Source organism: Mytilus galloprovincialis, chromosome 10 (genome assembly GCF_965363235.1).
Source record: "Mytilus galloprovincialis chromosome 10, xbMytGall1.hap1.1, whole genome shotgun sequence".
Lineage (NCBI taxonomy): Eukaryota > Metazoa > Mollusca > Bivalvia > Mytilida > Mytilidae > Mytilus > Mytilus galloprovincialis.
In genome coordinates, this window is record NC_134847.1 from 77,112,606 (window position 1) to 77,132,386 (window position 19,781).

At 31.9% G+C, this 19,781-nt stretch overlaps 1 long non-coding RNA gene across 1 annotated transcript; it reads right to left on the reverse strand.

Moving 5' to 3' along the window:
• Nucleotides 1–320: 320 nt before the first annotated feature.
• On the reverse strand, nt 321–8,247 carry LOC143048427 (uncharacterized). The gene is made up of 3 exons (XR_012969825.1): nt 8,036–8,247; nt 5,607–5,922; nt 321–4,174 (listed from the first exon to the last, which is right to left on the reverse strand). It is a non-coding gene; the product is annotated as an uncharacterized LOC143048427 (long non-coding RNA).
• Between the last annotated feature and the right edge of the window lie 11,534 nt (nt 8,248–19,781).

The window sequence follows — 19,781 nt, forward strand, 5'->3', positions numbered from 1 at the left end:
TACAAGACCGGAAATATCGCATCAATTGGGAGATATATAGTCTGAATGTAGGCGCTGCTGGAATGTTACTACATATAAATGTTATCAATTTAAAAGCATACTTTATACTGTTTGTGGCATCCTTTATTATGTTCGGTTTCGAAAATTTTATGTACTCTTAGAGACAATATGTTAAAGTTAACAGAGTTCTAAGAATGTGCACGGAAAAAAGACATGTGTACAATGAGGGTTTTTTTTTCAGAATTTATTCACACCGTATTCACACCACCTCTAGAAAAGGTAGCACGATTTTTATTGTTTATAAATTAACAAGTTAACCCAGCATACCAGATAAATTTATGTCATATTCATACATTTCATAAAAAAAAACTGTTTTATTTTTACTGCTGAATTCTATGAAAGAAGGATTGTATATAACATGTATAACATGATAAAACATAATCAGGCCTACATATAATATCATCGTTTCAGTCTGTGGTTTATACTGATAAATCGATCAGTTTCTTAGCTTCACATCGGAACCCGATAAACAGTGTTTGTATATATCATATCACAATGTATTACACAATTCTTTCATAAAGGATAGTAATGTACATATTGATTAAATGCAGCATATCATTATAACCTTTACTTCGCACAATATCTAATGGGGAGACACCATCAAAATTTCTTTTCAAATCAGCCCCTTTCTTCAATAATTCCTCAACCATTTCAATGTTACCATTAAAACATGCTGCATGCAAAGCCGTTGTGCCATCACAGATGCATAGGTTAACATCTGCCTTTTTGTTGAGTATTATTTTTACACTTTCTATATCGTTGTATGCACACGCTAAATAAAGAGGAAAATATCCAGTATTGGTAATGTTATTGATATCCAAACTATTAAAAACGGTCACGTATTTGTTAAGCAAGTGCAATATATTCGAATGTCCTTTATAAAGAGCGATATCTAAGGGCGAAATTCCATACATGTTACTGTTCATCGCCGCTCCATTTTTTAACAATTCTTCCACAACTTTTACGTTACCTTCTCTACACGACGCAAATAGTGGTGTTGAGCCGTTAGCCATGGCGATGTTAACGTTAGCATGTTTATTCAATAATAATTTAACTATATTAAAATACCCCTTTTGACAGGATAGATATAAAGGCGTCATATCGTTTTGAGAACACATATTTATGTCTGCATTACTTTCTGCTAAGATTTTCACTGTGTCCTCATGACCTTCTTTACATGCTATGAATAGAGGAGAAATTCCTTCGCCTGCGCATTTATTTGTATCTGCCTTGACTTCAAGTAACATTTTAACAATATTTGTATGTCCTTTTGAACTAGCAATTAAAAGTGGCGATGCCCCCGCATTTGTGCACACTTCAGGGTCTGCATTGTACAGAAGCAATATGGTAACGACACTTGTGTATCCTTTTTGGCAGGCTATAAAAAGAGGTGAGCCGCCTATATTGTTTGTTAGATTTATATCAGCATTATGCTGAAGTAAAGAAACCACAATGTCGTCATGGCAAAATTTGCAAGCTGTATAAAGTGGTGAATCACCATCGCTCTGACATTTGTTAACGTCTGCCGTTTTATCTAATAGGATATTCACTATTTCCGTGTTCCCATGCTGGCATGCTATAAAAAGTGGAGATTGTCCATCATCTCTGCATTTATGAAGATTTACTCTCTTCTCAAGTAAAAGTTGAACAATTTCAATATGTCCTTGCTGGGAAGCCATAAATAGAGGAGACGTGCCATCATGCATACACAGGTCTATATCTGAATTGTTTTTTAGCAATAAATTAACTATATCTGTGTGTCCTTTTTCACAAGCTACAACAAGAGGAGACGATCCGATATTGTTTTGTTTGTGAATATTGGCTTCGTTGTCCAATAGTAGTTTTACGACCGCAAACTGTCCTTCTTGGCAAGCCAATAAAAGTGGCGAAGTACCAGTATTCATACATTTGTTTACTTTCGCATTGTTTTTCAGCAGCATATCTACAATCTTGGAATGGCCCATTTCGATGGCGACTAGCAAAGGCGATTCACCACTCGGTTTGCATATGTTAACATCCGATTTGCTTGTAAGAAGTTTATTGACTATGTTGTCGTATCCGTTCTGACATGCTATGAATAGAGGTGATATATTTCCATCAATGCATTTGTTTATATCTACTTGATGTTCTATCAAAATCGATACGATGTTTGCAAACCCATTCTGACATGATAAATATAGAGGTGATATATGCGCATCATTGCATTTGTTTATATCTACCTGATGATCTATCAAAATCTTTATGATTTTGTCACACCCATACTGACACGCAGCGAGAAAAAGGGAAGTGTTATCGTTGTAACATGTATTAACGTCTGCATTATTATTTACTAACAATTCCACGATTTCAACATGACCTTTTTGAATAGCCATGCCTAACACAGTTTGATTGTCAATATTACAATAATTGTTAATATCAGCATTTTTGTCAAGCAACATCTTAACAATTTCAACATGTCCAATTTCACAGGCTGTAAACAAGGCTGAAGTGCCATTTTCTCTACATTTATTTATATCTATATTTTGTTCCATTAAAATGTTGACAATTTCGATATGCCCATCATGACAGGCTCTGTACAGAGGGGACGTTCCGGTTTTGTCGCATTTATTGACGTCTACGTTATTATCTACTAGCATTTTTACTATTTCTGTATGACCGTGCATACATGCAGTATATAAAGCTGATGTACCGAATTTTGTTGTACAATTATTAATATCTGCGTTTAAATTTAGCAATAATCTTAATATTTCAGTACTACCAATATAACAAGCTACAATTGAAGGAAATACGCCATCATTATTACACTCATTTACATCTGTGTTTTGACTAATGCACCATTTCACAAAGTTAATGTCCCCGGTCCAGCAACAGTTTATCAATACAGTATCGAAATAGCCTGTATTATATGTATGTGCTAATTTGTTCTGTAACGTTGGATTTAAACCCTGAAGATAGGTTAAAAATGTATGTCTAAAGTCCAGTGATTTCATGTTTTTGTTATGTAGTACACATGATACCTCACCATTTGTCCAGTCCTCAAATAGTCTTTCTAAATACATCATTTCGCAATCCGGCGGAATTGCAATAAGAAATTCATCTAATTCTTCTTGATCTTCAAATGAAAATCTTTCTGCAATTAAATACTTGTTTGCATTTCTAATTAAACATTTTATCATTTTTTTTCCAAAATAGCATGCAAGGAAATCAAATAACTTATCATGCAAAATACGATAAAATGTTTCGTCCTTTTTAACAAATGTATCTATAAGTGAATCTAACTCGTCTTTGACAAACAATATTGGTGTGCCCCTACTAAGCTTGCATTCCTCGAATGTATTCTTGAAAATATGTTTTACTTTTTTATCCACATCAGTACTTAAATACAATTGAGGTAATTTGTTATTAAACAAAACACAAAGAGCCAGAGCACAATATTTTGTGTAATTACCATTTAAGAACATTCTGTCTAATTCCGATTCGTATACCTGAAATGGATTCTCGAAAAAATCATTAATGTTTGTTGATTTATTCTCGTGATATAAGCGACAAAGAAGAGGGAAAAAATCAAATGCGTCATGCAATTTGCATATTTTTGATGCATCTGCTTTCAAATATAGTTCGGCTATATCTTGTTTTTCCCTTCCTGTCAACATGGTTTCATCGGACATCAAGTTGCAAACACTTAACTTAAACACAGACATTCTTTCGAATTTGGCGTCATTAAAAATCTGGAGTCTACATGCTGCGATTATCTTACAGTTGCCCTCATCTAAAAGTATTTTAATATCTTTTAATATCACACTCCATCTTTCCAACCGTTCATTGTCTAAGGAAAATGTGCCACAAATATCGTCAATCACAAATAGTGACTTTCTACTTTTGTTGTAGAAGTTTATTATTTCATACGGATCTGAGACAGGTAGAACATCATAATCTTTTTCTGCCATAAGCAACGCTATATGTCTGATAGCAGATGTCTTTCCAACACCAGAACTTGCAATAACTGTAACACAGCTTTCGTTGGAAAGAAGTTCAAAAATATGTTTATCAGCACGAGTTTCAATATGCATCTCATCACCTTTCTTCCACGCTTTTATTTTATTTTCAATTTGTACTAAAAAAAAATAACAATGATGATGTATACACTCTTTAAAACAAATCAAATCTTTACAATTGATAAAGAGTTAAGTTAGAAGTCGTGTGCATGTCGTATTTTTTTCATTTTTTTACAAATGTTTCAAATTGGTAATAAAAATATACAAATTTACAAAGAGGACTTGGTGTTATCGAACTGTTCGTTTGGGTTAAGAATGGCGTATCAAATGAAATATTAAAAAACCTTTTGGTACATGTATCTGGTATAAATATATTCTGTTACTGCTTACTTATGATACTGTAAATAATTCGGTGAACTGGATGCCTGATGACAGATTTATTATTGAAGATGTTATTTGAAGGTCCCTCAATGTGTCAAAAATTGCATACACGACTAATTTGTTAATTACAGTACTTATACAAATATTCGGTAAATAAGAAGTCAAGGACTGATAGAGCTTCAACCACATGATATGTTATAGCATGTCCAATTGAAGTCTGATAACAAATTTAAGGTCTATGATATGCAGTTCATGAGGGGAAAAAAACCTACAAATATTTCATACATGTCCATATTGAGTTCGAATATATAAGTGATTTGAAAATAGGAAGATAAAGATTGTTTAACCTGTGATCTGTTGCTTTTGAGATCAATTTGACAGACATTTTATTGTACAGACGGAAATACTGACGGTCAGATATGGTTAAACAGTGCACTTCTACTTCGAGACGAATGTATAACTAGACTCAGTACCCTAATAACACTCTTTGAAAGATTTTGTCAATTCAAATTATTAACCTGACCGAAAAGAACAGAACACATAAATGATATACTTAAGTGCAACGGGCGGTTAGTTGTGAAAACTAGAACGTTTATCGAATTATGAAAAAAAACCACATGCATTCGTCAATAGTAAGATACTTCATTTGTATATCTATTTAGGGCATTCTTCTTATACAAAACAATTTCTATTCTACAATTTACCGCCTCAACTCACTAAGCCTTTATGCCAAATACACTTATTTCATATCTTTTTTGAATTTTTGGTCATCAATGATCAATCGATATTGATTTTGCCCTTAATCTTTTTTAATTCGTGCGTAACCGATGATTTAGACGTAACACCCATTTGACAAACAAGCTTACATGCCTGATATTTCTACTGGATCTTTGGGTGTTGTTTTTTGTATATGTTGACAATTATTCCATGTAAAAGCAAATTTATACCATATGGAGGCATAAACTGCTTACATTCTCTTCACTTGCAATCGTACCACATCTCCTTATTTTTATGTTTGATCTGAATTCGTTTCAAAAGAGTAAACTAATATATGGAGCAAACAAGGACACAGCAATACGTCCATATGAATTTTAAATAATGCTTAACATTATCTTGATTTTGTTAACATTAAACAAATAGAAGAATATCTAACCCCTAATATAAACCTACCTCTCCTATTCCACGGCACTGCATCTTCAAAAGCCTTATTTAAACGTAGAACGTCCTGACTCACAGTTTCATGTTCTTTCCTTAAGTTTCCATGGATTTGTATCAAAGATTCATGTTTATCATGTAGGGAATCTGTCTGTGTTTTCAAGAAGTCCTTTGCTAGTCGTAAGTTGTCCGCTTTTAGTCTTATTTCTTGTACTTCATTAATCGTCTGCTTCATGTCCACTATAATTTGTTGATTATCTTGATCAAGGATTTTACTTTTTAAAAATTCACATTCTCTGTAAAGCGAGTCACCTCCTAATCTATAAACTGCCTACAATAAATATAGATAATTTACGATATCTTTGAACTCATTCTATCCTCCTCGTCTTAACGGAAATAAGACATCGAGAAACTAGTATCTCGGTTGTTTTTGAATGTATTTGTTATGTACTCTTTGTGATCTTTCATGTCATACGCTTTTTGCACTTAATGATCCTGTCCAGCTACAACTTAGAGATCAGATCGGAAGTATGATATTTGTTATGTGGACAAATTTCATTTGATATGCGGCAACACCTTCTTCTGGAAAGTTTGATTTATTTACCTTTAATAACCCCATCGAACTCATTTAAGAGATACCAGAATCTGATATTTGAAATATATACACTACCACCTTTCATTTGATATGCACCAAGCTTTACTTCTAAGACATTTTATTGTTTGGACTTAATAACCCCACCCAACCGATATATTGGGTCAAACATTTGATATTTGAAATATAAGCTTTATGAACAACTAGTTGATATGATATAACTTTGTCATCTTAAAAGTTTTAGTTTCTTATACTTAATAACCCACGTTCTCTTTAGGGTTAGAAATTGGATTTTAAATTGTCATTTGTGATAGAGCTCATTCAGGCGTTCATTTTGATATGTCATATGACCCCATTTTGCTAAGTCCAAATTATTATGAATATCAATTGCATAAATAGATATTATAAAACTTACAAGGTCACGATAAAACATAAAAAATTCAAGCTGCTTTTATCTTTGTTTTCCATTAATGGTATTTGATACTTGAAATATTTTTGGTATTAAGTCAAACATATAACCATATCAAACTTCAAATTTCTGAAAATTGCAGGTGGTGTACCTAATCGATTCAGAAATATAGGCCCCCGCTAAAAATATTCTAACTGCAATATCTCTAAAACGACAGTTAAGATGGTCTGCATATGAAGGGCAATACTGTCTAAAAATGTAAGGGGATTTTTCAGAGCACAATGAATAGCAAATATATATGATACAGTACCAAAAGAGGGGCGAAAGATACCAGAGGGACAGATAACCAACAAACTCGAATAACAGAAGACCTAGAGACATGTATCAAATATGGAAATCATGTCATAGGTATAACATCAAACGTTATTAAAAACGATTTTACCCTTTATGCAAAAACAAAACATTGTTCACATTTCCAACTTGCTTTCAAAAGTGTGACTAAAATTCATTTCAAGTACATTGATAAGGTTCAAAATTTTGTATTAGATAATTCTAATGATTTACCAAGGACGTATTATATCTTTATAAGAGGGTTGATCGAATAGTTCTAGAACAATATACTTTTCAAGCTTATCAATAGCATTCATTCAGCATAGAACGTAATAAAAAGATTTATTCGTCTAACATCAATTTATGCATTACACTCCTGTCGATAGCGTTACATATTGCAATGGGATATATTACAATCATTGCATCTATAATATAGTACTTCATAGCGTGATCGCCACGAGTTCGGAAGGTTTAAAATTCGACCCACGCTAGGTCAAAGATCTATAGAAGTAGTTGCTGGATTTCCGACAATAACAAGACATTTGTTTTTCAGGACAAAAACTTGTTGGCTTAAAATAAAACAATACGTCAGAGAAGGGTAATTGGTGGAATGTTTAAAGCAAACACCCGGAGAAGCTTGGATTTCTGAATGGTATTGTAACAAGCCAGGAATTAAAATAACTATATAGAATATTGTGAAAATAAAGTAAAACCTGGACGTTGAAAAGATACAAAATTATCCTTGAAATACAGTGTCAGTTGAAAACATTTGGCTATTATTTTATGTCCCTTTAAGACTAATTGCCCGTAAAAAAAAATGCACGGGTTGATTTTTTTTCTTTTCTTCCGTGGCTTTCACATATTTGACTTTGAGTGTTCCGGATAAACGTAAATCCAGAAACGCGCCTCAGGTAAAATTTTGAAAATGATGTTAACATTTAGGGCCTGTAATGGACTATCTTCCATTTTAATTCAACCGTGGAGTTTGGTATTTTTTTATTTGAGTTAAACAGGTTTTTTGGAGGAGCTCCCTAAAATGACAGTGTTTTTTTTTTCTTTACTTTCAGTTTTTCGGTGTTTGTTTTGACTTTCATGGCATAAGTCCAAACTTACATTACATGTATCCTCCCAAACATCTTTAAAGACAGTGTTGTTCATCTTAACATCTTCTAAATAGGCAAAATAATTCCTGTAATATTTTATCCTTGCTATGTCTGCACCATGTGTTTTGTCCGTTTCTGAAGGTAATTTTCCATCAGTCGATATTTCAATAGAAGTAAGATGTCCTAATAGAGTTATCATCAATGATATGTCAAAGTTTCGTGATTCACCTATTCATATTAAAAAAGAATATAAGTCATGGCAAAACTACAACTAAATTTGGTCAAGAAATAAGCAATTTATACAAAGTTGTAGAAAAGTTTGGTTACTGGTCCCTTTTATTCTAACCACTAAAATAATCGCTACCTTCCGTTATTGGTATGACACCTTGTGGTACATTTCCATTAGGATCCATTGACTAATACTGAAGTACTTGTCCGGGAACAAGAAAATTCCTGGATTTTTTTGTCTTTTTTTTTTTTTTTTTATTCAACAACAATATATCACATGCTGTTAACAGATTTCTTCACTGGTACAGCTATTTCAGTTAAGATCCCTGTTTGTTAGTACCTTAAGACCAGGGTATCTTCAGGTAGTATTTTTATAATTTTGTTAGTTTATATATTATTTGTCATTATACATTGTTTATCATTAAATACATTAATTCTCTATAATTTTACAATTATAACTTTGAATATGAACTTTATATTTATATATTGTAACTATCTGATAGATGTTGGGGATAAAAACAGAATCACGGGTTATTTAAGCGTGTACCGAATTTGATTTGTGGTTTAATGTATTTCTCTGTTGTCCGGTATAACGGTAAATTCATTTGTCATTTTTTGTGTGGATTATAAGGATTTTTTTGTCGCTTTCTGACACTCACTTCCAGTATTCCAGTGACAGTTTCGGCCATTTAAACTCGATATGTTTAAACAACTCAGTTAAAGTATATACAAGTAATAGAAAATTGGAAAATCAGCAAATTTGTTAAGTAATAAATAATGTTCATTGAGTTAGCATTCATCACATAGAGAAACAAGGCTTCGGTTCTCTGTCTTTCTAAGATAGATCAAGACTAGGGCTTGTTTTTTTATATGCAACATTTCTTTATAAAGGAACTTACTATTTTTGCCACATTCAGGAAAGAGAAGACTCCAATGAGACTCATTAATTTTCTTCTTTGATCTAAGTTCTAACAGTTTATTATATCCTCTCTTTAAAATTAAATTCAAATCAGGAGGATGGAATTGTTCATCAAATAGTGTACGAACAGCTCTTGGTGAGACTCCCGTCAGCAACAAACCCATTCTGACGTAGTTTTCTTCTTCTTCAGACATATTTATCATTTTTAAACAATGATCATTCGTCAACAGCACTTCAGAGTAGAGATTAAATGGTATATACAATGTGTGTGTGTTCCGTCAGTCCTGAAATTCCTGTAAGAAATAAAAAATACTATTCTCTTCTCCAAAAACTATTAAAGCCATTAAATGTAGAAATGGTACAAACTAAGTAACTGCTAATCGACAAAGTGTTTCAATTGAGTCTTTATAGTTTTCAAACCGATATAAAAAATATTGTTTTATAAAATAGCTCATTTGGGACTTCAGAACACCTTTTTTGTCGTTTTGTTAACATCAATTTGTCATTTGTCGGCTACCAGAAACCAATGAACGTTACGTGTTTGACCATTTTCTGCTTGCGCTTATATTATAATAGATTATAACACTAAACTTTTTATAAATAGAATGGAAACGAGAAATGTGTCAAAAAGACAACAACACAATTTAATGCCATTACTTAGTCTTCAACGCAGCGGAAAACTCCAACACCCGAAAGGGGGCTTTTCAGGGCCCTGAACAATAGTGTATACGTGTTCAGCGAAATGAACGTCACTGTAAACTTCAAAACATATAAAAGAAACCACAATTTAAGACAAAACACACACACAAGACTAACAAAGTTTAGAGGTTACAGAGTTGGGACAAGCGCAAAGTAATATTATTTTAAAAGTTATGCGTACATAATGTACATTTTACTACCAGGTCAGGGTTTTTATGTAAAGTAGATTATCGTATAAAAATATTCATTAATTTGATACGTTTTGAGTGTCAGCAGATAATGTCTATCCGGATAACACTTCAGACATATTAATTTTTACACAAGTACATGAACTACAATTCGGTGCGTCTATTCTACAGAGGATATACATACTTTTTAAATTGATATCATGCATTATGTTATGATTTTATCAACAAAAGGAAACTACAGGCAGTCTAAAGGCTTCACCAGGATTATAACACAGAAAGAAAATAATGAAACGGACCAAGAAAATATGTTTAAACCAGGCCACAATATTCTGTATGTGTCTGTCCTAGGTAAAGAGCCTGTAATTCAGTGTTTGTCATTTGTTGCTGTATATTATATGTTTTGTACATAAATCAGGCCGCTTACTGTCTTGTTTAAATTGTTTAAGATTTATTATTTCGGGTTACAGCTGACAATTCGGTTTTAGTTATGCTTATTGTCGAAAGCCGTTCAGTCGTTCAGTGACATACAGTTGTTCCGTTGCTTCAAAGAAGTTACAATGAAAAACTACAAAGTTTTACGAAATTATTGTGACAAGACCAAGACTGACAATGGAACAGACAAGCTGGTCAAAAACTGTGTTGCATGAACTGTACATTAACATCAGCTGCTTGATTAGTGTACGCATCTGCTATCAATTGTGATTTCAAATAATGTGCTATACTCGAGTACTTCAGATTGGAAACATGAAATTATAATAATTTTACGATGATGGGTCGTTGTCTTATAGATGTAAAACCCTAAAAAGAATAACATAGGAATAAATAGTAGTTTTAGACATTTCATCCCATAATAAATAGCTTATTACTGCATGCACTAATTATATTAACTGAAAATAAACTAATTAATTAACTGATAATCATCTATGGAAAACTGTTTACTCAAACAAATGTATTTCACAGTGTAGATACTATTCTGTACGCTATCCGGAAGTCGCGATTTTCGAAGCAAAAACTTTTTGGATCACATTTTAAATTAGTTGGATATACTGTATTAAACGGTAAGATGTTCATCTGTACATTGCTTAATGATTAATTCAGCTGACATCAATATTCACAAATGGTTTATAATTAAATTTAGCACATTCACTATTCGTATCTTTGCCTTAATCACGATATTTTCAAGTGCATCACTAAGGAAAATCAGTTGGTGAACCTACAAATAATCTTTTTGCACCCTTACTGTACAAATCAACATAAAAACCAGACTTAATTAACTAAATAAAGTATATTTTAAGTGGTGGTAAAAGTTTCAGCCAGATTTTTGAAGCCAGAAATAAGAAAATTACACTTGTTTGAATTTCTCACTGTACGATCAGTCTCGCTTGTATATTTTGAAACTGTATGATCAGTCTTTATTTCACTGTATTCTAGTGGTGATTCCAAAGTTATTTACGATACATTCGAAGATGGAATTTTTCTAAATAACACAAATGTATTTTAATAAATTCACATCCTGAAAACTTATCAAACATGTTTTAGCTTGATAGGGTGTAATCGACTTACTACATTTAGTATAAGGATGTTTGAATGTTGCTAAAATAAGAGGAAGGTTATTAATTATTTTTATTCTGATTCCGTATCAGAAATGATAGTATAAAAAAAAAGATCCGGTATGATTGCAAATGAGACAACCGTCCACAAGAGACCAAAATGACGAAGACATAGGTCACCGTACGGCCTTCAACAATGAGCAAAGCCAATACCACAAAGTCAGCTTTAAAAGGCCCCGAAATGACAATGTTAAACAATTCAAACGAGAAAATTAACGGCCTTGTTTATATAAAAAAAGGAATGTATTTTGAATTTTATTAAAAATCTTTTATTGGGTTTCTCTATATAAGATACGGACTTGAACATTGCATTATATTGGGGCACCCATCAGGTATTTCCAGCCGTGATATCCAAAACCAATTGTTAAATTTTTCTAAAATTGCTCCATTTTTAATCCATTAATGTATTATGGATCTTCTATTTCGAATTTTTGGTAAAAATATTTTTGATGTTCCTATATCTAAAATACGGACTTTGTCATAGCATTATATTGGGCGTACCTATTTTATATCCACAACTTCCTTCAGACACTTGTCTTTACTTAATGAATCTTTTTTTCAGATTCCTTATCATTTCATTCAATTGTGCACCTCTTATTTTGATTTTTCGAAAATTCAGCAGTTTTCTATTTCCATGATAAGGACTTTTCAACTATCGTATTGGGTGGTACCCATTTACTATACGTAACTTTCAAAAACTTACCATATATTGATAAAACTTCCTCATATTCTTTATTGAATGATGCCCCTGTGGACCTAAAATATTATTTTTTTTGTGGTTTATTTTTTCCAAAACATGGACTATAGAAGTGGCGGGGGATAATTTCGTTAATTCTTTCCTCAATACCTAAAGTTTTTAAACAAAGCTTTCTCTATCTTTTTTTTTGTAATTTTAAAAGAGACAAGCTTGAAGTATGTTATCACCAATTGATCAACGACAGACGGTGTAAAAAAATATAATAGCTAAACAGATAACTGTAACGACACACTAATACAAAGTCCACAAGCGAATCATGTATTGCTTTTTAGGCATTTGATTTTAAATAAGACTGACGGAACAAAAATCTAATTATTTTGCCGTCTATAAAAATCATCAGAAATATTTTTGTATTGTCTGATGAAAGAAATTACATGTTATAGGTCCATGGACAGTTCATGAGATCACATAGACACGTATATACCTTCAAATTACCGTTGTATTTTTTTCTTCAAAATCACGACTCGTCATACAGACAAAAAATCTGAAATCGCTTCTAGAATACAGTCAGTTTTAGACTAATCGTACAGTAATTTATTTTGGGATCCTGAAGGAAAATATATTTTTCATTTGAAATACGAACATTCTACTTAAATACGGTAAGAATATTGAAACAGTATATATTTAGCTGTAAAGTGATGCAAATATTTGCCATAACAGATAATTTGCTTTGTACTACGAGAGCAAAATTGTCCATCGATTTCACTTTTTTCTATGACGTTTGTGTGATGCACACGTATATTTTATATTCTACTGCATGTTTTTGTTACAGTTACTCATATTTATGATGCTATACATTCATTGAAGATGTGCAAAGCACTTTAAAGATAAATGAGTAAACAAATGATGAGAAAAAGCACCGAAACAAAACCGTTTTGTTTGCCAGTTGGAAATCCTCGCTTCAAAAATCGAGACTTCCGAATAGCGTACAGAATAGTATCTACACTGTGTATTTGTGAATCGAACAAACATATCTAATGAACAACAGAGGTGTGAAGATTGCCACTTACTCATGCCTTTTAACCAATTTTGAGGGTCGACAGAGAGTGCAAAGAAGTATTTTTTTTATCTAAAAAAAAATATCTATTCAACTTTTTTGGGACGAGTCGACTTCTCGACTTTATTACATAACTAACAGTCCTGATAATGAAAGTATTTGCTCTGATGGTACAATTTTGGTACACTGAACGAGATAATTACTTAATTACTTAATGTGTGGAAAGGCAGTAAGTTTAGTTATACGGATGGATGAAGGCGAAAATAAGGGTTTTGAATTATCTATATGAAGTTCATCAAGTACTAGAGAATTTAGGGGTGCCTCTTTGTGAAAAAAAAATTCAAACGGGAAAACTATCAACGAAGAACAAATATGAAATACCCCAACAAAATACGATCATTAAATGACAGGCTCCTGACTTGGGACAGGCACATACCTTATGTGACGGGATTCATCTAGTTTTCTCATGCCATTTTATCAAAACTGATTGCTTGATCACAATAAGCAGAACAATAACTTCGGTTGTAAAAGAGAGAAAGATACTAAAGGGACAGTCAAACTCGTAAATCTAAAACAAACTGACAACGCCATGGCTAAAAATGAAAAAGACAAACAGAAAAACAATAGTACACATGACACAACATAGAAAACTAAAGAATAAACAACACGAACCCCACCAAAAACGAGGGGTGATCTCAGGTGCTCCGGAAGGGTAAGCAGATCCTGCTCCACATGCGGCACCCGTCGTGTTGCTTATGTGATTACAAATCCGGTAAAAAGTCTAATTCGGTAGGTCAAATTCATGAAAGGGAAGGGGATTGTAGTTACGACGTAAGAAACATATCCGATATCATTTGTGAAACGGTTATTCCATAACGGTCAACCAACTCGTGATGGCGTCGGTAAAATTTACGAAGGGATGATTTCAACTTCACCATTTGGAACTCTTGGTTTAATAGTTTCCTTGTGAGCAGTAACCCTCTATCAAGAAAATCATGATAGGAAATGCAAGCAAGGGAATATCGTATCAATTGGGAGATATATACCCCGTATGCAGGTGCTGCTGAAATGCTGCTACTTAGAAATGGAAAGTTCACAATTGGAAAGCTGAAATCATCTCTTTTGTCGTAAAGTTTTGTCTTCAACCGACCCTCATTGTCAATTTCTAGATGTAAGTCAAGATATGAAGCCGACTTAACTGTATCTGTAGTATCCTTTATCTCCAATTCTATTGTAAAGGTGGATATAAAAGGGTCATGTTCTCTCTGTCATTTCTTGTTATTCTCCTGATAAAAAAATTAAAGGTCAAACATTTGTTTCACTATTTAGGTTTAGAGTTCAATTGCTTTTATTAGCATTTTTTTTTTTTTTGTTTTCTTTTTTGTAGCTTATACATTTTGTTTTTAAATCATGAGATAATTTTCAGCACCAATTTAAGTGTAATGTTTGTACCATTTTCAAGTTAATCATATTTTAAAACAAACTACAGTCTATCTGTGAACAGGTGAAAATACCCTTCATGATATATCTTATAAATTGCTCTTGTCGTGATTATAAAGATAATATTATTATCGATAGTTATCAAAGGTACCAGGATTTAAATTTAATACACGAGACGCTCGTTTCGCCTATATAAGAATCAAAATAGTTATAAAGCCAAACCAGTACAAATGGAAGAAGATTGAGGACCCAAAATTATAAACAGTCAAGATATAGCTAACAACGTTTGTTATTACCTTAATTTACCTCTTTTGTCTTTAAAATGCAGATTCTATCATTCCTACATTGACTTCTAACTAAAATCGATGAACAATTATTTGTAAACGATCTTTGAACTTCCGTTTCCTTTTTGTTCACATGATTAAAAAAATGCTTAAACAAAATGACATCATAAATGCATGCATTGCTTTCAATATCATTTTCAACCTCCATACATATTCCATACATATTCTCATATAGTCCATTAAATAAACAATGTTGACCAGCTCTTTATATAAAAAAAAGCACTTAAAATAAAGTGAAATAAATGTGTAGTATCGTTTTAACTACATACAAATGTCTCATGGATATGTTATAGATTTAAAAGAGAGCATTTGTTCTACCAAGGAATAAATGATTGTTTGTATGACATTTTATAAAACGTCTGAAACGCATTGATATATAATAAGTTGTCAATATATATTCGATTTGTTTATGATAAGTAATGATCACACTTGAATTTAACTTAATTATTTGCATGCCGTCAATTTATAAAAAAAAATAGTTATATTTTCATTTCATTTCATTGTTGATTTAATTCACTAGGATTATATTTGAATACCGTCAGATAGTGATAAGAAACTTGTTTACCTTTTTTGTTAATCGTATAATCCTCCAAAACATGATCAATGAAATATAAAATAATAGTGTGCTGTGATCTACCTAACAATGTTTACTGATGATTCATCCTAATTTCAGTAGAATAGGATGATACACAGATAAGGTCTATGTAAGGGGTAAACATGAAATATTTGCACAATGGTCAAAATACTCTAAAACGTGTTTATTCTTGGCTTTAACAAATATCTTCATTAAGGTAGCACAATACAAAGATTCGTTTACTTCCCATCACTAACCTTTGAAATGCTGTAACTTTCTTATGAAAGAATAGAAAATAATAAAAGAGGTATATAAAGATAGATAAAAGATTAATCTTTTAAATGAATGCAATATTTTTATTATGCAATCATTATGTAATCAATTATTTTGTAATTAGTGGCAAAATCTGGGTAAGTTCACTTGAATGAATTTAGCTCTATCATCTCTTTAACTATATAGAAAATTTTAATCAGCACATCCTGGGCTTCAAAACGGTGTCTCAGATTGTCTCTATGGTATTCCCTTCTCTTATAAATCTCTAATTAGTGTAAACATCCCAACCACATAAAAGAAGATAATGTTAAATTAGGTGTAAAATTTGTTCTATACATTCTATCTCAAATCTGAGACACCCTTTTGTAGATAATGGCCATAGGAACAACATATAATCAAATCAATTCTCTAGGGATACCTATGCAGCAGATTATTTCATTTGTAAGTGGAAATTTGGTTATTTTAGACACAGTTAACATCATAATTGGTTGCATAATTGTTGCATAATACTAATATTGCATTAATTTGAAAGAGTAATCTGTTAGCTATCCAAAACTACCACTTTTTTAAATTTTCAAGCAATATTAAGAAAGTTACAGTATTTTAAAACTTGGGAGTTGGAGTTATAAAATCTTTGTATTGTGCTACCTTAAAAAGCTTTTGTTTAAAGTTGCAGATGACATTTTACAATTATTTTTTTTATTTTATATTAATCAAAATTAAATGTAACATATTCTTTAAATATGTGTAGATTATGTTCCTGTTCTCATTATAAACCAGATGCTCCCGCAGGGCACAACTTTATACGACTGCATAGGTTGAACCCTGAACGGTTAGGGCAAGTATGGACACAACATACAAGCTGGATTCAGCTCTAAATTTTGATTGTGATTAAATAGTTGACACAGCATTGGTTTCTGACATAGAATGAATGTGGTCTAATAAACTTAAAATTTTTGTTTTGCATTTGAGCAATTCGCTATGCTGTTGAATATTAATCCTCTCAAAGAAATGAAATTTGCTTTTTATTTATAAAATCTGAAATGAGAAAAATTGAACCCACCCCCCCCCCTTAATTTCTTTCCTTTATTCCAAAACTGACCTCAAATCGAATTTCTAATAGAGTTTGCAACAATAACTAATAATAAAATATTAAAATGTAAAAAAAAAGTGCTTGTTATCACTGAATGGTAAAAAGTGTTTTAATTCATCCGTTGGAAATAAAAGTGAATATACATTGTATATTGTATTAAACAATGATTTAAGTTGATTCAACTACTATTCTGGACAAAGAAAGATAACTCCAATTGAACAGTTCTTGCTATTGCACAATATTGTGCAATTAGATATTTCTTGCTATTGCGCAATACTGTGCAACCGAAAAAATTTTGCTATTGCACAATACTGTGCAAAAAAAAAGTAAAATCACAAAAATACTGAACTCAGAGGAAAATCAATTAGGAAAGTCCATAATCACATGGCAAAATCATATAGCAAAACGCATCAAAAACGAATGGACAAGAACTGTCATATTCCTGACTTGGTACAGGCATTTTCAAATGTAGAAAATGGGGGATTAAACCTGGTTCTATAGCGCTAACCCTCTCACTTTAATAACAGTCTCATCAAATTCCGTTATATTTACATGATGCGTTAAATAAACAGTCACAACTGAAGATTTCTTACTATTGCACAATACTGTACAATTGAAGATTTTTTGCTATTGCTGAATACTGTGCAATTGAAAATTTCTTGCTATTGCACAATACTTAATATATAATAATTTTGGATCCTGATTTTGACCAACTTGAAAACTGGGCCCTTAATTAAGGAGGCTCGAGGGTATAAAATTTTCAGAAAAAAAATAAACATTTGTTTTTCATTACAAGTTTTATTTGTTACCTTTTGTAGTTGTTACTTTATCATATGGTACAAAAATCATTCAAAACAATAAATTTGTGTTGGCCCAGATGACTTTTAGAATGTATTCATCATTGAAAAAGTTCCAAATTATCTCCCTTTGGTGGAAAAATGCCATTTTTTGGCTTTAAATATGAAAAATCTTTTTCAACTCATCGGTGACCTATATTTTTTAATATCATTTCCATATAAGCTGTACTTAAACTAAATTATATTAAAATTTGAGCGATTTCTGTAATTAAATTCTTTTTTTTATTTCGACATTAACTTTATTTCTCCTATTACTTCAACAGAAAAAAAACACTTTTACATAAATGTATGCTTCTTTCGAAGGCTGATTATGAGCGCAAATGAACGGTGACCCCACTTTTTTATTTTATTTTTCTATTAACTATAATATAAAGTTCATTTATAGAAAAATATAGAGAAATCCTATATAAATGATTTAGACCCACGAACCCCCTTAATCAAAAATCTAAGTACATATTTAGATTCAGCATATCAAAGAAGACCAAGAATTCAATTTTTGTTAAAATCAAACTTAGTTTAATTTTGGACCCTTTGGACTTTAATGTAGACCAATTTGAAAACGGGACCAAAAATTAAGAATCTACATACACATTTAGATTAGGCATATCAAAGAACCCCAATTATTCAATTTTTGATGAAATCAAACAAAGTTTAATTTTGAATACCGATTTGGACCAACTAAAAAACTGGGACCATAATCAAATGTCTAAGTACATTTTTAGATTCAGCATATCAAAGAATCCAAAGAATTCAATTTTTGTTAAAATCAAACTAAGTTTAATTTTGGAGCCTTTGGACCTTAATGTAGACCAATTTGAAAACGGGACCAAAAATTAGGAATCTACATACACAATTAGATTCTGCATATCAAAGAACCCGAATTATTCATTTTTTGATGAAATCAAACAAAGTTTAATTAGGGACCCTTTGGGCCCCTTATTCCTAAACTGTTGGGACCAAAACACCCATAAGCAATCCCAACCTTCCGTTTATGAATATAAAATGCTTATTTGGGCCCCTTTTAAGTCCCTAATTCCTAAACTGTTCGGACCTCAACTCCGAAAATCAATCCCAATCTTCCTTTTGTGGTTATAGACTTTGTCTTTAAATCATTGATTTCTATTTACTTATACTAAAGTTATTGTGCAAACACCAAGAATAATGCTTATTTTGGGCCCTTTTTTGCCGATTATTCCTAAACTGTTGGAACCAAAACTCCCAAAATCAATCCCAACCTTCCTTTTGTGGTCATAAACCTTGTGTCAAAATTTCATAGATTTCTATTCACTTTTACTAAAGTTAGAGTTCGAAAACTAAAAGTATTCGGACGACGACGACAACGATCGACGACGACGACGCAAACGATGACGCCAATTTGATACCAATATACGACCAAAACATTTTCAATTTTTGCGGTTGTATAAAAATATCTATTTTTGGTTGGACTCTAAGTTTTGTCAATATAACGAAACAATAAACAACCGTTATTGTGGTCGGCAAATGTTTGGAATATGACAGCAGATTTCCAGATGTTTCATTTGTTGATATGCACAAACGTTTAGTTTTGTCCGGTTATATGGACTGCCTCCGTTTATGACTTCACCTTTAAGTTTGGTATTTTTGTCAATACATTTATTTAGATTTATATGACTAAAGACGAAATTCCATGTGTTTTCAAAAGAACATTATCGTCCTCTTGGTCAAAAAAGACACTTGCTGTCTGCGTGTCATTTATAACAATGATAACAGAATAAGGATACAATATATTGATTTGAGT